Genomic DNA, 8,178 nt, shown 5'->3' with positions numbered 1-8,178 from the left:
ACAGTTTATGATCCTACCTCCTTCATAGACTCATGGCACCTCGAGGTTGAAAAGGACCTTGGGCACTAACCAGTCCAATTCTCCATTAAAGCCAACACAAAGGAACCATCAGAAGATAGAAAAACGAATCATGGCAGTTGCTTGGTAACTGAGAGTGATGATTTCCATATGCAAAAACTGGATTCATTGAATTTGAGAATGTGTGAGCGTGTGTGTGTGTGTGTGTGTGTGTGTGTGTGTGTGTGTGTGTAAGGAAGGGGGACTCATTTTCTGCTGCTTTCCCGATCATTTTGATAATATGTAGGACACAAAAAGTTAAAATAAAATGTCTTCATTTTAACACAGTTAATTATAATCCTCCAGTAAAAGTCGTACACAGAGCTTGGCAGTTAAAGGAACAAAGTCTAGAAGGAAAAAAAAATATGACAGGTTTGGCTGAAGGTTTTTTGTTCCTTTGCTCTGAAGTAGCAAAAATATGTTTCTTTCAGCTGGGTGGTGGTTAATGATGTTAGCATTGCTGGTTTAATACCAAATGTTCACAATTTTACTTGCAAACCTGGTTCCCCAGGTAGCTCCCATTTTTGATTCCCTCTAAACTTTGTTTTGCTTCAGCAGTTTGGGGCTCCTTTCGGGCTTTATTCCTTTGTCTTAATTGGTACTCCACGAGTGAGTGTGTTCACTTGGTTTGTATTTGGTTGACCTGTCCTCTCTGTCTTTGGCCATGGTCCCTATGGCACTTTTCACAGTGTTTAACAGAACTTTCAAAGGCCAGGACACTCAGGCATATGTTCTTTTGATTGGCAAAGTTGTCCTAGAATACGAATGGTGTTGCCTGAATGCACATCTAGCATTTTGACCCCTTGCAATAAGAAAGAGCTGACTGTTTATATCGATAGTTCTCAAAAGGGAAGACTTGACTTGTAATGCATGTAGCTCATTCTGCAGCTCTATTATAATAATCTGACTTGGAAAACAAGGCCTTCATCAATTCCATCTACACACAGCCAGCCACAACTTTTTTTGCCAGCCACAACTTTTTTTTTTTTTTAAGGGTCTGATTGTCTTTGTGCTCATGCCACTGTGAAGAGCTTATGGAAGGACAAGGTCCATCTGGGTCTTTCTTTACCTCTTGATGGCCAAGATGCGAAAGAGGAAGAGACTGTTTACTTCCCCCACGGTCCACATTTCCTCTTGCTTCTTCATCCCTCTGGAGATGCTCCTATCTGGACAGCCCATGGGAACCTCTCCATGAGTGGCTGTGTGACTCTGTGGGCTCTGGGTTTGGTTTGGTTCAATCCTTTCCGCTCTGTTCCATCAAGAGTCATGTCATGATTGGTATTACGTTATCTTTTCACAGTTCCTCCTGCTCTCTGGGTTTTCCTTTTTCCTTCCCTGCCCAAACCCACAGAGTCTAATCAGTACCCAACAGAGCTTTATTACACACTTGGCTTTCTCAGTGACAAGTTAATGAAAAGGGACCTTAACTCCCCTTCTTGTTTCTTCCCATCCATTTCCTTAACCTCGACTCCACCCCTTGTGAACTTGCTGTGATAAATGGTACGGTTTGCTCTCTCCATCTCTGGCCTGTTGAGGTCTGGAAACAATCAACTCGTCTGACACTTATTTCCATAGCTAAACCTGTCTAAGTCAAATTGTGGTCTCCTGTGCTTCGCTGACTATTTGTTTTCTTAACTCTGAAATGTGCCTCCTCCTCACCATCCCCCTCCATCCTGTGTATTTTGTTTATTCAATGTGGGTGGTTGCCAATATAAAAGGGAGAAAATGATCAGTCAGGGCTCTAAAGAATTCAGGAGGAGGAAGAGGAAGGGGACGGGAGGCCAAGGAGAGAGTGACTGGGCCACTTGGAAAACTTCTGGCTGACAAGGGCCTTGCCAGTTGGTTGCCTGGGACACGTCTGCAGAGTTGACTGACTAAATGCTGTCTCATGTCCAAAATAGCCTGTTTTTTGAAATATAATGCCCTCCCTCCCCTGCCCCACCAATGTCTGCCAATTCTTTATTGGTCTTTTCCCTTAGGATTCACTCTTTCTTTTTTCCAGAAGTTGTTGCAAATAGCTGAAGTGGTCTACATTTTTTTAAAAAATGGTAGTGCTATACATAACATAAAATGTAATCGTTTTAAAGTGTACAATTCAGTGGCACTAAGTACATTCACAATGCTGTGCAACCATCACCACTAGTTCCAGAACTTTCTCATTATCCCAAAGGGAAACACTGCACCCATTAAACAATATCCCCCCATTTCTTGGTAACCTCTATTCTTCTGTGTCAGTGAAGTTGCCTGTTCTAGGTACTGAAATATATTTGGTTGGTACAAAAGTAATCACAGTTTTTGCCATTAGCAATTTTTGCCATTAAAAGTAATGACAAAGGCTGGGTAAGGTGGCTCATGCCTGTAATCCCAGGACTTTGGGAGGCCGAAGTGGGTGGGTCACCTGAGGACAGGAGTTCGAGGCCAGCCTGACCAACATGGTGAAACCCAGTCTCTACTAAAAATACAAAAAATTAGCTGGCTGTGGTGGCAAGCATCTGTAATCTCAGCTACTCAGGAGGCTGGGGCAGGTGAATCGCTTGAACCTGGGAGGCGGAGGCTGCAGTGAATGAGATCAGGCCATTGCACTTCAGCCTGGGCAACAAGAGTGAAACTCTGGTTTTTTTTAAAAAAAGTAATGGCAAAAACTGTGATTACATTTGCACCAACCTAATTGAAGACTTGGGTTTCTTAAACTCATAGCAATTGGCTGGAAGCCTCAAGGCACTTCTGTTAGACGATGAGTGACCATTTTGGGGTCCGAGTTCTTCCTTAAGTAATCCAGGAAGCAGCCATGATTGACCTGAGTTACTCACACTATGACTCCTAGCAAACAGTTTGACTTTCTTTGATGTTATGCCCAAAGCCATCACTTCTTCTTTCCCTTCCTTATGATAATTTTCCAAGAGTTTACTAAAAATGTGTCTGTCATAAAAAGGTGTCTGGTTATGGCCCTTAGGAGATTTTAGTAACTGGTTTAGAAACAAATTCTCTTTATTCCACTTTTTAAAAGAAATCGTGTGAATATACACAATGTAAAATTTACTCTTTTAACCAGTTTTAAGCATACAGCTCTGTGGCATTACCTACATTCACATTGTCATGCGACCGCCACCAACATCCGTCTCTAGAATTATTTCATCATCCCAACTGAACCTCCATACCCAATGAACCTAATTCCCAATATTCCCCTGCTGCCATCCCTGGCAACCCCTATTCTACTTGCTGTCTCTATGAATTTGCCTATTCTATGTTCCTTATATAATTCCCTTTAATGAACTCAATGTATACAAATCCCATTCAATAGCAGAAATGGGATTCCCCATCAAGGGAAAGGAACATGTAAAACTTCTGGGCTTTACTTCAGGCATATATTTTGATACAGCTGGACTTGTAGACAAAATTAAAAAACCCTCAGGTTCAGTCTGGGTGTGATGACTCTCACTTATAATCCCAGAACTTTGGAGGACCAAGGTGGGAAGATCACTTGAGGCCAGGAGTTCAAGACGAGCCTGGTCAACATAGTGAGGCCCTATCTCTACCAAACAAAAATAAAAAACTAACTGGGTGCAGTGGTGTGCACTTGCAATCCCAACTACTTGGGAGGCTGAGGTGGGAGGATGACTTGACCCCAGGTGGTTAAGGCTACAGTGCGCTAGGATTGAGCCACTGCACTCCAGCCTGAGTGACAGAGCCACACCCTGTCTCTAAAAACAGAAACAACAATAAAAAAAGCTTAAAAATGAATAAAACCCAAGATTCCTGGTGGATTAGCTTTTGGTGATTCCTGTAACATGAAAAGGAAATCACTTTAACAAATGTTGTTCATGTTGGGTTAGCTTCTTCTTGGGAAGCAGGGATCATATGGATGGGCTAATGTTCCTTTAACTGCAGCCAAGGCATCCTGAGTCCTGAAAGGGAGGTTATTTCCTTGAGGGACTGTGTGACTTAGTTTAACAGTTGGAGTGTGGGCCTCTGGGCTCATTCAAAGGACTTTCAAACTCTGGGACAGGCCACTCAAAAACCATCTCAGTGTTATGGTTAGATAATTTGTTGTTATCTCTCTTTTTTATTTTTTTGAGACAGAATCTAGCTCTGTCACACAGGCTGAAGTGCAGTGGTATAATCATAGCTCACTGAAGCCTTCCTGGGCCCAAGCTATCCTCTCACCTCAGCCTTTGCAGTAGCTGGGACTATAGGTGTGCGCCACCACACCTGGCTAATATTAAAAATTTTTGTAGAAACAGGGTCTCCCTGTGTTGCCCAGGCTGGTCTCAAACTCCTGGGCACAAGAGATCCTCCTGCCTCAGCCTCTCAAAGCGTTGAGATCACAGGCATGAGCACATGACCTTGTCATTATGTTTCATATTTTGGAGAGTGAAAAGTAGGAGGGAGGAAAGGATTTGAATTAGTTTTCTCCCATCTTGGTCTAGAAAGGATCAAGGTAAATGTGCAGTGGCAGAAGTCCCAGGCTGAATTGTTAGAAAAGGCTTCAGGAGCCTTATAAATGTTATGCATAAATAAACAGAAGAGCAACAGCACAAAATGCTTCTCTTAATAGAATACTCAGGCCGCACCTGCCCTCCCAAAGCCTCTTCTGACAGTTCAGCTGGGACTTCTGCCTCTGCCGACATCCTGCTGCTCTCCTTTTGAGTTCTCCGGCTGAGACCACATATTACTTTGGAAAAATGCTTATCTTTGTTTAAGTTCTGACTTATGCTTCAATAAGATTATAAATTCATCTAGGGCAAGAATCAGGTCTAATCAGTATTCTCTTTGCACCTGCCCTTCAGCAAACATCAAACACCAAACCAAACTTAGTTCTGCCCACAGCAGGTGGTCAGTTATCATTTGACCAGATTGTTACTAGCAGGGAAAATATCTGTTTTAAGCTCTCTGGGGTTTTTTTTTCTTCTGACTTTTCATTCTTTACCATCACCTCTTTTCCCCTCAACACTTGTACAAATTCCTTCTTTTCCCTCCTTGCTACCTAAAGCGGGAGCTCTTGAGCTCTTAGGGGCAGCTGAGGGAGAGCGGAAAGAACGCTAAATTTGGAACCAGAAATCATGAGTTTGGGATCTGGAACTCTGTGACTTGGGAAGGCCTTGTTGTTCTGTCTGTAGAGATGAATTAACAGTTCTTCCTCCATGGTGCTGCTGTGAGAATGAAGTGTGGAATTAGATGCCCAAGTGAGGTATACTCTATCGTGTTAGGTAGGGAGCCACAGGGTGGTTAGGGATGTGGTCTTGGGCACCAGCTTGCCTGGGTTTGCATCCAACTCAGCATTATTGCTGTGGCTGTGCCACAGACACTCTGGGTCTCAGATTCCTGATCCATTCAATGGGGATGTTAACAATACCCACCTCTCAGGCTTGTTCTGAGATTAACATGTGTGTAGACATGAGTAAGCACCATGTGAAATGATGATAATGTAATTATAGAGGGTTATTACTACAGACTTCAGATAAATTCCATTCATATCCCCATTTTTATATTTTGTTATCATCTTTTTTCCCCTCAATCTGCAAGGTCCTTTTCTTCTTTCCTTCTTCCCTTCCCCTTCTTTCCTTCCTTCTTTCCTTCCTTCTTTCCTTCCTCCTTTTCTTCCCTCCCTCTCTTCCTTCCTTTTTTGCTCCCTCCCCTCCCCTCCCCTCCCCTCCCCTCCTCTCCTCTCCTTTCTTTTCCTTTCCTTTTCCCCTCTCTCTCTGTCTTTCTCTCCAGGGTCTTGCTCTGTTACCTAGGCTGGGGTGCAGTGCTGCAATCACAGCTCATGGCAGCCTTAAATTCCTGGGCTCAAGTGATCCTCCTGCTTCTGCCTCCCTAATAGTAGCTGGGACTGTAGGTGTGTGGGACCACACCCAGCTGATTGTTTTTACTTTGTATAGAGACAGGGTCTCTCTATGTTGCCCAGTCTGGCAAGGTGTTTCTATTAATATTTACCATCCTTTAAATCTCTATGTCTAAAATGGATTATATTATTGCAATCCAAGTTTCCCCCAAACCTTTTCTGCTGCTCAGCTCTACTACTGCTAGTGAGGGACGGTCCGCAGTTCTTAATTGCCCATGCTTATATTCTCACAGTTATCCTTGACTCTATTCTCCCTGCCATCCTTCATGGCCAAGCCATCAGTGGGATGTGTGCTATTGCAAACATACTTACGTTCGGCCAAAAGGAATGGAGACAGTGTCCTTCATAATAAGAAAATTACTACGAGAGCAAGTCAGTCGGGGAATCAGCCGATTCAGTTCAAAAGCGCTGACCACGGACTTAGCTGCAAATCCTTTTCATTGTTGTCTCCTCAGCTTTAGAAACAGCAACCAAGGCTGTGCTCTATGGATTGTGGATCACAACATTTCCCACTCTGAAAGCTTTGGCATGACCTCCAGGTCTCAGTCAGAGTCCATGAACAGGTACCAGATGTCTCCTTCACAGGATTAAATGTGGTATAGGATGTTAAAATGTATTTTTTTTTTTTTTGAGACAGGGTCTCACTCTGTCATACAGGCTGGAGTGCAATGGCATGATCTCAGCTCATTGCCTGTTCTACCCTCCAGGATCAAGTGGTCCTCTCAGCATAGCCTCCCAAGTAGCTGGGACTATAGGCACACACTACCACATCTGCCTACATTTTGTATTTTTTGTAGAGATAGGGTCTCACTATGTTGCCCAGGGTTGTCTTGAACTCCTAGGTTCAAGTGATCCACCCTACTCAGCTTCCCAAAGGGCTGGGATCACAGGTGTGAGCCACTGCTCCTGGCCAAAGTGTAATTTTACGTTTTTTGTGTGTGATTTGATTAGTGTTGGTGTCTCCTCTGGGCTGTAAACTCCATGAGGATGAGCACCATATCTGCATTTACTCACCGTGTTATCCCCAGGACCAAGCAGAATAAAGAAAAATGGTATCAGTTGACTAAATACATAAAAACCAAAATACACGAGTATTAATAGGATTAAAGAGTTACTCAACATTCAGTCAGAATTCCAGATTTCTAAGTCTTCAATGGTTTTTTAAAGATAGAAGTTCAGATCAAATTAAACTCACATCAGAGTGGATAAGGGCATAGGCTTTGAGTTCAAATCCTGACTTTCTACTTATTAGCTAGGTGACCTAAGACAATTATGACGTCTCTAAATCTCAACTTCATCACTTGTAAAACCAGTTTAATAATACTTAATCTTCTCAGGTAGTGCATAGCACTTGATGCGTAGTAGCCATTCAATGAAAAGTAGCAATTATTATTGACCAACTGTTTTAGCTGGAGGTTCCACAGGATACAAATTAACCCTCTCATATCATTTCTGCCCAGGAAAATAATGGATGAATGACCGGCAATGGGCCACAACAAGTTTTTTGAAGATAAAAGCCACTAAAGAGTTCTGGAAATCTCTGCTGGTTTGAAAATAAAAACACAGATGTGTTTTTGATTACATATATCCTAATACTATCTGAACTGTATTTTTAAAAAATCCCAGCACGTGATAAACTTGACACATGTTTATGGCCACATTTTCTCAGAGCAATTTCCATTTGATGTGTTGTTTCACAGATTGTGTAGCTAGTGAGTTAGGCAGAATGGAAAATAAGATGACATCTTGGATAGATGAAAATACAGATTAATGGGGCAGGGGAATTCACTCAGGGCTGTAAGGAAGTACACTGTAAGTTGAACAGTAATTTCATTAGAATATGCCAGAAAACACAGGCAAATTTGCCAGGCTGGGATATGACAAAAGTGAATACATTGGCTTTTCCTGTCATAGCAGATTGTCAAATATTTTGAAGGAATGATTTTATGGATCCATACGTTGGAAGGAAAGAAAAAGAGAAATTCAAGGCTGTTGCTAATGAGATAGGTTGAAAGGGTGATCAGAAAAGCAAGATATCTAATAAAATATTTGGTGTGCAAGCCCATAAGAGGACACAAATAAAATCTTTTTTTTTTCTTGGTTGCTGTTAGAGTGAAAAAAAGGGATGAGAAATTGAACATCTGGGTTCTGCTCCTATTTCTACTAGTTATGTGATCTTAACAAACCACTTATTTCCATGCCTCATTAGTCTGATGTGCAAAAGAATAATAATATTCTTTTAATTCATGGCAATCATATCCAATAAAATAGATGATAAA

General features: G+C 42.1%; 1 long non-coding RNA gene across 1 annotated transcript; it reads left to right on the top strand.

Annotated features, from left to right (window-relative positions):
• Window positions 1–8,178, top strand: LOC105726371 (uncharacterized). The gene is made up of 3 exons (XR_001109518.3): window positions 1–144; window positions 6,355–6,462; window positions 7,360–8,178. It is a non-coding gene; the product is annotated as an uncharacterized LOC105726371 (long non-coding RNA).

Source organism: Aotus nancymaae, unplaced genomic scaffold (assembly GCF_030222135.1).
Source record: "Aotus nancymaae isolate 86718 unplaced genomic scaffold, 86718_ANA_hifiasm-v0.15.2.pri h1tg000009l, whole genome shotgun sequence".
Taxonomy (NCBI): domain Eukaryota; kingdom Metazoa; phylum Chordata; class Mammalia; order Primates; family Aotidae; genus Aotus; species Aotus nancymaae.
The sequence above is the reverse complement of the archived record's forward strand: the minus strand, read 5'-3'. Positions and strand labels throughout refer to the sequence as shown.